This window comes from Tachysurus vachellii, chromosome 3, assembly GCF_030014155.1.
Source record: "Tachysurus vachellii isolate PV-2020 chromosome 3, HZAU_Pvac_v1, whole genome shotgun sequence".
In the NCBI taxonomy this organism is placed as follows: Eukaryota; Metazoa; Chordata; class Actinopteri; order Siluriformes; family Bagridae; genus Tachysurus; species Tachysurus vachellii.
Window position 1 is genome coordinate 36,826,947 of NC_083462.1, and position 13,519 is coordinate 36,840,465.

Sequence of the window (13,519 nt, forward strand, 5' to 3'; positions counted from 1 at the left end):
AAACCCATCAGATGAGAGGGGAACTTAGGTCCGTCATCTCAGCCAGGTGGGCTACGAAGGAGTCATAATGCTTGAGGGCCGGGGTTCGTAAGAGCGTACTATTCAGGAAGGCTCCCCCTCTTGCCCGCCCCACCGCCTCCGCCGTTTCAGGAATCAGTAGGGTCTGTGCCTGCTCTTCTTCCTTGCACAGATCTCCCTGGGTTAGCACCTGCCAGTGCGCTGTTTTAGGACACCCAGAAGGTCTGCACGAGGTTGACATCACTATCAGACAACCAGGCAGTGTGGAAACTTCTTCCAGGGGTGTCTCAGTGGGTCCTGGGTACTGTAGAAAAAGGCTACACGATCCAGTTCTCCTCCTGTCCTCCGCGTTTTCAGGGTGCGTTGCTCACAATCGTTGGCAGGCACCAGGCGGTGTTCCTTCTCTTCTCTTGCTCCTGAGGAAAGGGGTCATAGAGCCCTCCTAGAGTGGGACTCCGGCTTTTACAGCCGATATTTTGTTGTTCCCAAGATGGACAGGGGGCTGTGTCCGATTTTGGATCTTCGGGCTCTGAATTGTACTCTGAAGACTTACAGGTTCAAGATGCTCAAGGTTATTGTGTCCCAGATCAGGTCCAAAGACTGGTTTGTGATGATCGACCTCAAAGACGCTTATTTTCACAAAGGCATTCTGCCAGTGCACAGGAAGTTCCTCAGGTTCGCTTTTGGAGGCGAAGTGTACCAGTACTGTGTTCTTTCTTCTGGCCTAGCCCTTTCACCACGCACGTATACAAAGTGCATGGACGCTGCCCTGGCACCGTTGCATCTCCAGGGCATCCGTGTACTGAATTATCTGGACGACTGGCTCATTCTGGCCCAGTCAAAGGCTATGGCAGCCAGTCATCGAGATGGTGTGCTTGCCCATATGAGGTCTACAGGCCTCAGGTTGGACACTTTTCTGGGGTAGTTTGGGACTCCACCATGATGACGGCACATCTGTCTCCCTATCGGGTGGCTTCCATCTTATCAGCAATGAAAGCTATTCGGCTAGGCCGAGGCCTTTCTGTCACCGAGGCCTCATGTCGGCAGCAGCCAAAGTTATCCCTTTGGATACCCCTTTTGCTTCACATGAGGCCATTCCAGCTCTGGCTCAGGGGTGCAGGATTTCATCCATGCAGACATCCCCTCAGGGTTATAAGGGTTATGCGCCATGGACTTCATACTCTTCTTATGTGGAAAAGTCCCTGGTTTTTCCATTATCCCCATTATCCTTTCATTTGGATTTATTGGGCTATTATTTTTTCATCTCTTTCTCTGCTTTTTTTTTTAAACTATTCTTTTTTCATTTCCTTATCAGTTTGTTTCTTAAAATAAATTATTTAAAACCCTTTCTTTCTCATCCCATCCCCTCCCTGCCCTCCCATTTCCCATAATTTTTTCTTTCCTTTTTCCCTTGCATTACCTTCCCTTCCCTTCATGCTTGTGATCATAGCACATTGCCATTTGCTCAACCGAAGTTCATTTCACTTCTGGACAACTTGATGAATGTCAGAGGTTTGCTCATTAGCTCCACCTCCTTTCATCCTCTGTTGCTGGGGATCAGATCTGTGGCGATCTGTCTGTCTTTAAAGTTTTTAAATGCACTTGCATATAGTCCGCCTAAATAAATGACCTCAAACCATGAGTCACTTGGCTCCTAGGCTCCGGCCCTCTATTAGCAGCTGCTTCCACTGACCATGTTTGTGTAGCTAACTCTGACTCCCGTCCATTAGTTTTATATTTAAACACAACACGAGCAGAACTGGAGGGCTGTGTGAATGGCTAATTGTTGGCTTAAATGCAGTTTATATAACCTCGAGCGAAAGTGGAGAAAAACTAAATTAGAGGTTTTTAGAATTGCATATAAGGAAAGTATGTCCAGCTATAGGCAGGCTCTAAAAGCTGCCAGGGGTGAGCACCTGAGCAAACTCTCAAAAAATATCCAGAACAATCCTAGGTTTTTATTTAGCACAGTAGCTAGATTGACAAAAAAACAGAAATCTGAACACACTTTTACATCCCAGTTCAGTAGTGAGGATTTTGAGATTCTTCACTGATAAAATCGAAAGTATCAGGAATAAAATAGGTGATGCTCAACATATGAGAGCAACTAGTGACCCAGTCTCACCTAAGGCTCTAAACACACAACTACAGTGCTTTACAAGTACAGGACAGGAAGAGTTAGATAAGCTTATTACTACAGCTAAATCAACAACTTGTTCACTAGACCCCATTCCAACTAAATTACTGAAAGAAGTGTTACATAAAGCTGGTGGGCCTCTTCTGAATATTATTAACTCCTTGTTATCTTTAGGTTATGTCACTAAATCCTTCAAGTTGGCAGTTATTAGGCCACTCATCAAAAAACCTAATTTAAAAATTGCACAGGTATTCATGGACAGGCTTTAAGTTGGTTTAGATCCTACCTGTCTGATCGATACCATTTTGTAGAATTAAATGGTGAATCCTCCTGTTTATTACCAGTTAATTATGGGGTCCCTCATGGATCAGTTCTAGGACCTCTGCTTTTCTTGATATACATGCTTCCATTAGGGAGCAATATTAGAAGACATGGGATTAGTTTCCACTGCTATGCTGATGACACACAGTTATATATCTCATCAAAACCAGATGAAATAGCTAAAGTGTCCAAGTTAACTCAATGCCTTAGAGAGATAAAAGACTGGATGAGCTGCAATTTTCTGTTGTTAAACTCTGATAAGACAGAAATTCTACTTATAGGTCCAAAAACCTAAAACTTCCATTTAGAGGGATGTACTGTTACTAGTAGCTCGACAGTGAAAGACCTGGGTGTTATAATAGACAGCAACTTGTCTTTTGAAAATCTTATCGCCCATACTACAAAAATAGCCTTCTTCCACCTTAGAAATATTGCCAAGCTGAGAAATATCCTGTCTGTATCTGATGCTGAGAAGCTAGTTCATGCTTTCATGACCTCTAGACTGGACTATTGTAATGCATTACTAGGTGGTTGTCCTGCATCTTTAATAAATAGGCTACAGTTAGTCCAAAATGCAGCTGCCAGAGTTCTCACTAGGACAAGAAAGTATGACCATATAACCCCAATTTTACCAACTCTACACTGGCTACCTGATAAGTTTAGAATTGATTACAAACTGCTGCTACTTACATACAAGGCTCTTGTATCTAACTAGTCTTCTAACATGTTACAGTCCTTTGCGCTGTCTGAGATCACAAAACTCAGGACTTCTGGTAGTTCCCAGAATATCTAAGTCCACTAAAGGTGGTAGAGCGTTTTCTTATTTAGCTCCCAAACTTTGGAATAGTCTTCCTGATAGTGTTCGGAGCTCAGACACACTTTCCCAGTTTAAATGTAGATTAAAAACTCATCTCTTTAGTCAGGCAATGAGCACAATGAGCCTTGTACACATAATATATCCCATAATATTGTGCACTATTACATTAGACTTGCAAATGTTTATGAACAGCAGATATGTTAATCCCTCTCCCCTGCTTCTCTATTTCTACTCATCCCGAGGCATACAGACATTGTACCAGCTCTGTTCGTCTTCCGTGCGATGAAGATGTTGGACCTCCACTGAGATGAGGGCGACTCTGTGAGAATCCTGAGACATCTACAGATCTACAGCTCTAGTTGGACTCTGTGATACTAAAGAGGAGATCTGAACTCCATGTGATTCTTACACCAATACAACATTTGTTTGACTGTATATTTATAATCACACCATCCAGTGTCACCCATATGAGGATGGGTTCCCCTTTGAGTCTGGTTCCACTCAAGGTTTCTTCCTTTACCAATTTAAGGGAGTTTTTCCTTCCACTGCTTCCTGAGTCACCTCAGACCTGCTCATTGGGGATAAAACCATACACATTGTGAACTATATCTAATAAGAATCTTGATATTTTTTATTATATTAATCTTGTATATTATTCCTTATGTTTACCTTCTGTTCTATGTTTATGTTCTGTAAAGGTGCTTTGAAACAATGTCTATTATAAAAAGCGCTATACAAATAAACTTGAATTTAATTGAATTGAATACACACAGGAATCACTTCTACATCAGTAGGCGTTAAAATAGGTCTGTCATGGAAAATAAATGTAAACATATTTACATTGATCGAAGAAATATCTTCGATCAGAAGGAGTCAGTGGTGAGATTGGATAGCGACGTTAAATTTAAGACGTGTCATTCTTTCACAGCATGTTACAGTCCTTAAACATACTGTAGTGTTTTGTTATTCACAGAGAAAAGTTTCTCAGGGAAGGAGAAGGTCACACTGACTGATGGCTTCAACATTCTTGAAGCATTCTGTTATATATTTTTTTATTGATTCATAATGTTGTAAATTAACAAATCCAACTGGCACTCATGGACCTGTGATTTGCATTAATTGCCCTGCTCTGCAGTCACTGATATTAAAAGTCACCTTTGCAATTAATCCTATTTAATGCCTGTAAATACATCCATAAAGTCATTTTTGCACAATTTTTAGCAATAAACAGTGATAATTCAATTCAATTCAAGTTTATTTGTATAGCGCTTTTTACAATGGACATTGTCTCAAAGCAGCTTTACAGAACGTAAACATAGAACAGAAGATAAGCATAAGGAGTAATATAGAGAATTAATATAATAAAAGTTTAAAATTCAAAATATATATTAGTTCACAGTGTGTGTGTACGTGTGTTTGTATATGTGCTTATCCCCAGTGAGCAAGTCTGAGGTGACTCAGGCAGCAGTGGCAAGGAAAAACTCCCTTAGATTAGTAAAGGAAGAAACCTTGAGAGGAACCAGACTCAAAGGGGAACCCATCCTCATATGGGTGACACTAGATGGTGTGATTCCAATATACAATCAGACAAATGTTGTATTGGTGTAGGGATCACATGGAGTTCAGATCTCCTCTTAGTATTACGGAGTCCAACTGTAGCTGGTAGATCTGTAGATGTTTCCTTCAGGATTCTCGCAGAGTCGGCCTCATCTAAGCGGAAACCAAAAACTTCATCGCACGGAAGACGATCAGAGCTGGTACAATGTCTGGGTGTCTCGGCATGGGTTGAAAAAGAGAAGAGCAGTGCAGAGGGATTAACATATCTGCTGTTCATAAAAATGTGCAGGTCTAGTGTAATAGTGCACAATATAATATAATGGGATGTGTTATGTGTACGCCTGACTAAAGAGATGAGTTTTTAATCTACATTTAAACTGGGAAAGTGTGTCTGAGCCCTGAACACTATCAGGAAGACTATTCCAGAGTTTGGGAGCTAAATAAGAAAACGCTCTACCACCTTTAGTAGACTTAGATATTCTGGGAACTACCAGAAGTCCTGAGTTTTGTGATCTCAGAGAGCGTGAAGGATTGTAACGTGTTAGAAGACTAGTTATATACATGGGAGCTAAACCATTAAGAGCCTTGTATGTAAGTAGCAGCAGTTTGTAGTCAATTCTAAACTTAACAGGTAGCCAGTGTAGAGATGATAAAATTGGGGTTATATGGTCATACTTTCTTGTCCTAGTGAGAACTCTGGCAGCTGCATTTTGGACTAACTGCAGCCTATTTATTAAAGATGCAGGACAACCACCTAGTAATGCATTACAATAGTCCAGTCTAGAGGTCATGAAAGCGTGAACTAGTTTCTCAGCATCAGGTAGAGACAGAATGTTTCTCAGCTTGGCAATATTTCTAAGGTGAAAGAAGGCTGTTTTTGTGGTTTGGGCGACATGATTTTCAAAGGACAAGTTGCTGTCTAATATAACACCCAGGTCTTTCACTGTCGAGCTACTAGCAACAGTACATCCCTCTAATTGGAAGTTAAATTGTGAGAGTTTCTGTGTACTGGTTTTTGGACCTATAATTAGTATTTCTGTCTTATCAGAGTTTAATAACAGAAAGTTACAGCTCATCCAGTCTTTTATCTCTCTAAGGCACTGAGTTAATTTGGATAGCTTAGCTATTTCATCTGGTTTTGATGACATATATAACTGTGTCATCAGCATAACAATGGAAACTAATCCCATGTCTTCTAATGATGTTCCCTAATGGAAGCATGTATATCGAGAAGAGCAGAGGTCCTAGAACTGATCCTTGAGGGACCCCATAATTAACTGGTAGTAAACTGGAGGGTTCACCATCTAATTCTACAAAATGGTATCGATCAGACAGGTAGGATCTAAACCAACTTAAAGCTTGTACATGAATACCTGTGTAATTTTGTAGACGGTCTAGGAGAATGTTGTGATCTATAGTGTCGAATGCAGCACTAAGGTCAAGTAGGACATACAATCTTGGTCCGAAGCTAAGAACAGGTTATTTGTGACTTTCACAAGTGCAGTTTCTGTGCTATGGTGGGGCCTGAAACCTGACTGAAACTCTTCGAGGATATTGTTCTCCTGTAAGAAGGAGCTCATTTGAACAGACACAACCTTTTCAAGTATTTTAGACATAAATGGGAGGTGTGAAATAGGTCTGTAATTTGATAGTTCATTTGGATCTAAATTGGGTTTTTTGATGAGTGGCCTAATAACTGCAAACTTGAAAGACTTAGGCACGTGACCTAAAGATAGTGAGGAGTTAATAATATTAAGAAGAGGCCCACCAGCTTTATTTAACACTTCTTTCAGTAGTTTAGTTGGAATGGGGTCTAGTGAACAAGTTGTTGATTTAGCTGTGGTAATAAGCTTAACTAACTCTTCCTGTCCTGTGCTTGTAAAGCAATGTAGTTTTGTATCTAGAGCCTTAGGTGAGACTGGGTCACTAGAAGCTCTCATATGTTGAGTGTCGCCTATTTTACTCCTGATACTTTTGATTTTATCAGTGAAGAATCTCAAAAAATCCTCACTACTAAACTGTGATGGAATAGTGTGTTCAGATTTCTGGTGTTTTGTTAATCTAGCCACTGTGCTAAATAAAAACCTAGGATTGTTCTGGTTATTTTCTATGAGTTTGCTCAGGTGCTCAACCCTGGCAGCTTTTAGAGCCTGTCTATAGTTGGACATACTTTCCTTATACGCAATTCTAAAAACCTCTAATTTAGTTTTTCTCCACTTTCGCTCGAGGTTACGGGTCTCTCTCTTGAGGGTGTGAGTATGACTATTATACCATGGTGCAAGCGTTTTATCTTTAACCTTCTTCAATCTGATTGGGGCAACAGTGTCTAATGTGCTAGTGAATATAGCACCTATGCTGTTAGTAATTTCATCTAGGTCATCTGTGTTTAAGGGTACAGTAAGAAGTCCAGACAGATCAGGAAGGTTATTTGTGAATCTGTCTTTAATGGTTGAAATGATAGTTCTACCGAGTCAATAACGTGGTGAGACACAGTTAGTCTGTTCTACAGGTAGTGTGTACAGTATGAGGTAATGGTCTGTGATGTCATCACTTTGAGGAATGATATCTATATCAGTGACATCTATTCTGTGTGATATTATTAAATCTAGTGTATGATTACGACGGTGAGTTGCTCTAGTGACGTTTTGTTTAAGCCCAAGTGAGTTTAGTAAGTCCATGAATGTGAGTCCTAACGCATCATTTGTGTCGTCAACGTGAATGTTAAAGTCTCCTACAATTAATGCTTTATCAAAGCTAACCAATAGGTCTGACAGAAAAACTGTGAATTCTCTAAGAAAATCGGTGTAGGGCCCTGGTGGTCTATACACGTTTGCTAGCGCAAGAGACGTCTGGGATTTTTTTGCGTGCATGTGCGATATTGTAACATTGAGGAGGAGCACTTCAAAAGAATTAAATCTATACTGTGTTCTCTGTGTAACAGTAAGGTGATCACTTAAAATAGTGGCGACACCACCTCCACGACCAGTCTGACGAGGCTCATGCTTATAGGTATATCCTGATGGTGTAGACTCATTTAGAGCGATGTAATCATTTGGTTTAATCCAAGTTTCTGTAAGGCAGATTGCAGTAAGGCTATTTTCTGAGATTATTTCATTTACAATAAGTGCTTTTGGTGCAAGTGATCTAATGTTCAGAAGCCCAAACTTTAGGAACTGGTTTTGTTTGTTTCTTTGGCATTTTTCTGGTCTAATTACAGTAAGATTATTTCGAGAACATCTCACATAATTACTTTTGAATCTCACTGCTCGGGGAACAGACACAGTTTCTATGGGGTGAGCTATGTGTGCATTTGTGTCAATGTGGTGGGGTGATGGAGGGCTGTTGAAATTTAAGTTTGAATTTAAAGCGTAGCTTACCAGTCAGAAGGTGTGCAGTGCCCTGGAGATGTGGTCCGAGAGGATCTCTGCTCCAACTCTGCTGGGGTGCAGGCCGTCAGCGCGGAACAGCCTAGGACGCTCCCAGAAAACATTCCAATTATCGACAAAGAGTAGATTCTGAGCCTGACACCATGACTGAAGCCATTCATTAAAAGCAAAAAGTCTACTGAACCTTTCAATTCCTCACTGGTACGTCGGAAGTGGTCCGGACACGATGATTCTCGCCGTGGGCGCTGTGGTGTGAACTGTCTCCACCAGGGTCTTGAAGTCTTTCTTCAGAATCTCCGACTGCCTCAGGCTGGTGTCATTCGAGCCGGCGTGAAGAACCACGGCTCCGGTGTTTCTGCTCACGACCCTAGGTACCTGTGCAGCAACATCAAGAACACGGGCACCAGGTAAGCAGTGAGTGCCAGCCTTACCTTTAGCCACAGTAGCACGGACGTGGCGGACGATGGAGTCTCCGATGATCACAGTGTCGCGGGCCGTCTCGCGAAGGGGGGCAAAGCGGTTCCGGGTGGGGATCTCGAAGACCGGCGTCGTGGAGAGGTCCTCTGACCGGCACGTGTCCTCCGCTGTTGCACCCAGGATCCGCGGTGCCCTGGCGCCAGAGTGAACTGCCCCTGGCCCCGGAGTGAACTGCCCCTGGCCCCGGAGTGAACTGCCCCTGGCCAGGCCACTTCCTGGGTGCGTTGGGCCTGGGCAGAGGAACACACGGAGTAGAGGTGGAGGGTGTAGAAATTACATGCCTGGAGTTTACCTGAGACAGGTGAGCGGCCGACCGGGGAGCTTCCAGCGCGGCTTTCCGCTGCCGCAGCTCGGCCTGCTTCACCTGTAGGTCGCGGATCTGCTTCTCCACGGCCTCCAATTCCAGTTCCACCGAGTGCAGCTCGAACGTGTCCTCCCCTGCACTCAAAGGCAGGGACGTAACCGACATGATGTTATATTGCAAGTACTAGCGGTACTCGGGCTAACAAGCTAATTATTCTAACCGCTAGTGGCGGACGCTGGGAAAACAAGGAAGTAGGCTAGCAGGCTACTGTAGCAATGCTAACCAGCTAGCAGCGGCGCTGGGAAAACAACATATAAATAAAGGTAACAAAGGGTAAGGAGTTAAAGTATAACTCGGATAAGTCGGAGTTGAGTAAAATACTCTGCCAAGCAAACAAATGCGACGCACAAATTCAAACACCACGTTATATTACCGTATGCGCTACAATCTAACTGCAACCGCAGCACAACCATACGTGCCTACCCGGTGGCTAAGGCTGTCGGCTAGCCCCCACTGTCGTCGTTAATGCAGGTTCAGTGGCCCCCGGTTCCGTATGGCATAAATAATAAATAAATTTGCTAGATAAATAATAGTTGCTGGAAGAACGGAGGCCTTTGTGTTTGTTATTGCCGCTTGTTCCTGGCCGCGGCTTTATTGATGGGTATCAAGGGGTCTCATGTATGTTTCATATGTTCCCACTCTGTTGCCAGAATGAAGGTTAGCTGCTGCTAAGTGGATTATAATACACTGCTCAAAAAAATAAAGGGAACACTTAAACAACACAGTATAACTCCAAGTCAATCACACTTCTGTGAAATCAAACTGCCCACTTAGGAAGCAACACTGATTGGCAATCAATTTCACATGCTGTTCTGCAAATGGAATAGACAACAAGAGGAAATTATAGGCAATTAGCAAGACACCCCCAATAAAGGAGTGGTTCTGCAGGTGGTGACTACAGACCACTTCTCAGTTCCTATGCTTTCTGGCTGAAGTTTTGGTCACTTTTGAATGTTGGCGGTGCTTTCACTCTAGTGGTAGCATGAGACAGAGTCTACAACCCACACAAGTGGATCAGGTAGTGCAGCTCATCCAGGATGGCACATCAATGCAAGCTGTGGCAAGAAGGTTTGCTGTGTCTGTCAGCGCATTGTTCAAAGCATGGAGGCGCTACCAGGAGACAGGCCACTACATTAGGAGATGTGGAGGAGGCCGTAGGAGGGCAACAACCCAGCAGCAGGACAGCTACCTTCACCTTTGTACAAGGAGGACCAGGAGGAGCACTGCCAGAGCCCTGCAAAATTACCTCCAGCAGGCCACAAATGTGCATGTGTCTGCTTAAACGGTCAGAAACAGACTCCATTAGGGTGTTATGAGGGCCCGACCCAGGTGGGGGTTGTGCTTACAGCCCAACACCGGGCAGGAAGTTTGGCATTTGCCAGAGAACACCAAGATTGGCAAATTCGCCACTGGCGCCCTGTGCTCTTCACAGATGAAAGCAGGTTCACATTGAGCATGTGACAGACGTGACAGAGTCTGGAGACGCTGTGGAGAACGTTTTGCTGCCTGCAACATCCTCCAGCATGACCGGTTTGGCAGTGGGTCAGAAATGGTGTGGGGTGGCATTTCTTTGGAGGGCCGCACAGCCCTCCATGTGCTCATCAGAGGTAGCCTGGCTGCCATTAGGTACCGAGATGAGATCCTCAGACCTCTTGTGAGACCATTGTGTGGCATTGATGCTATGGACTGGCCCGCCCGTTCCCCAGACCTGAATCCAATTGGGCACATCTGGGACATCATGTCTCACTCCATCCACCAATGCCACGTTGCACCACAGACTGTCCAGGAGTTTGCGTATGCTTTAGTCCAGAGGTATTCAACTAAAATACCTCTAGTTTGGATTATGTTCATTGTAGAGAAAGCTGCCTCGCAGTTGTATGTAGAGCCAAACATGGTCAGGATGTATAGGACTACTTTCCTCAGCCTCTGGAAAGCTGTCTCAGGGATGCTGTCTTCAGATTTGAGTGGATATGTTTGTTCAAAACCTTTATGTTTTGTCTCATAATGGCGTTTCACATTGTCACTTTTAATATGAGACACACTGGTGAAGTGGGAAGTGTGAACAGAAATCAGTCTCCGTCTCACTCGTCTGTTTCTCTCCTTTTCTCTGTCTCACTCGTCTGTTTCTCTCCTTTTCTCTGTCTCACTCGTCTGTTTCTCTCCCTTTCTCCGTCTCACTCTGTTTCTCACCCTTTCTCCGTCACACTCGTCTGTTTCTCTCCCTTTGTTTTCTACATGTATCACTATCTTTCTTTCATGTGTAACTTTACTCTAATTCTCTCTCATCTGTCTTGCACTGTTGAGTCACAGTGTATACTTCGGGAATGCACAGACTTGATTGATCTGTGCGTTTCCACTATCTTTACCGTAAAGTCTGCAAAAGCTGCGCCGGTTAAAATAGAAGCGCTTCGTCAAGTTTTAAATCATAACCTTTTGTTTTGGCTGTAGGTCCGGGTCCGGATTGGGCAGCTTCTGGGTCCGGACCCGGACCGCGGTCCGCCTGTTAGTGACCTATGCTTTAGTCCATGTCTGGGAGGAGATCCCTCAGGAGCAGTGTTGTATAAAGTACTAGAAAGCAATACTTGAGTAAAAGTACAAGTATTGTACTAGAAAAAGACTTTGGTAGAAGTGAAAGTTGCCTTTTAGAATATTACTCAAGTAAATTTCTGTAAAAGTATCTGATATTTACTGTACTTAAGTATCAAAAGTAATTTTCTGATATTTAATGTACTTAAGTATTTGAAGTAAAAGTAAAACGTAAAATTTCAGTGATTTTCGGTAGGCATAAAAGGCATCCGGTAGGAGGAATCGTTCATTCCAATGTACAGAAATTTTTTTTGCAAATATGGCCACCAGTGTATAACGTTATCTTCTTGCACCCTGTTCACCACTATCGTCGGGGTGGTCGTCTACGACAAGGACGGCCAACCCGCGGATCCCGAGCCGCATGCGGCTCTTTGCCCGGTTTCATGCGGCTCTTAGGTTCATATAGAAGTTTGTATTTGTGTCTTTGCATTGTGCGTGTTCGCTTCGCTTGAGTTCAATACGGTATTTTCGTCAAACGTGCATGTGAGTGGAATGAAAATACCTCAAAGTTTCCCAGTAGGAGCAAAATCATTTGAGTAAACAATTTGTGTCAAGTTCGCTCTCAAAATGGCAGGGAAAAAAATGTGTGCCCATGTGTATGATGTGGCTCTTTGCAGTAACACAGTAAAAAATGTGGCTCTTGGTCTCTGACTGGTTGGCCACCCCTGTCTACGATAACGGGAGGTCCTCCAGTAGGTGCTTTCATGGCGGTTTCAGTTGTGCTTCCTCCTCCGTTTGGCAACATTACACTGAAATAGAGCGTGTGGAGCCAAACCTCCCTTATTGCAGTCGCACACATTTCTGCTGATTTTATTTTGTTGTAACGATTAACGAAGATGCTTAGTGGAAATATAGCGGAGTAAACGTATACATTTTATCTAGGCAATGTAGTGGAGTAAAAGTGAAAGTTGACATAAATTTAAATAGCGAAGTAAAGTACAGATACGTGAAATTTCTACGCAAGTACAGTAACAAAGTATTTGTACTTCGTTACATTACAACACTGCTCAGGAGACCATCCACCACCTCATTAGGAGCATGCCCAGACGTTGTAGGGATGTACAGGCATGTGGAGGCCACACACACTACTGAGCCTCATTTTGACTTGTTTTAAAGACATTACATCAAAGTTGGATCACCCTGTAGTGTGTTTTTCTACTTCAATTTTGAGTGTGACTCCAAACCCAGACCTCCATGGGTTAATAAATTTGATTTTCATTGATAATTTTTGTGTGATTTTGTTGTCAGCACATTCAACTATGTAAAGAACAAAGTATTTAATAAGACTATTTCATTCATTCAGATCTATGTGTTGTTCCCTTTATTTTTTTTTGAGCAGTGTATAATACATAAAAAAATGTGATGTTTATTTTTCCTCCCTGCCTCCAAGTCTCACGGTTAACCTGTGTTTAGAAAAATGCCATGATTTACGAGCTGCCTGTGTGTTTTCAAGCATGCATTAAGGAAATTTGGAAAATTTATAATCCATTTCCTTGATATGGCCAGGAGTGTGAGTGCAATCCATTAAACGATCTTGGTAGAGTTTAATATTCTGAAATGGGTCAGGACTGATGTTGGGAAAGTTTTTGGGACTGCTGATCCTCAAAAAAAAAAGGTGCACCCACACCTCACCTCTCTCTATCTTCATTGTTTCTGTTTATTTGGTTTGCATATTTATCACACTGAAAGACAAAATAATGTTGTTGTTTTTTTGTTTGTGTAAGACAATACTACCCTTTTTCTCTAATTATCTGTTTTTTCTCTTTTACTCTATCTCCATGTCTGAGCCTCTCTCTCTCTCTCTCTCTCTCTCTCTCTCTCTCTCTCTCTCTCTCTCTCTCTCTCTCTCAATTTCT

At 42.8% G+C, this 13,519-nt stretch overlaps 1 protein-coding gene across 1 annotated transcript in view; it reads left to right on the forward strand.

Moving 5' to 3' along the window:
- The window catches only part of LOC132842455 (ubiquitin-protein ligase E3C-like), a 64,966-nt gene that overhangs the window by 41,939 nt on the left and 9,508 nt on the right, over positions 1-13,519 (forward strand). The gene's annotated exons all lie outside the window — the stretch shown is intronic.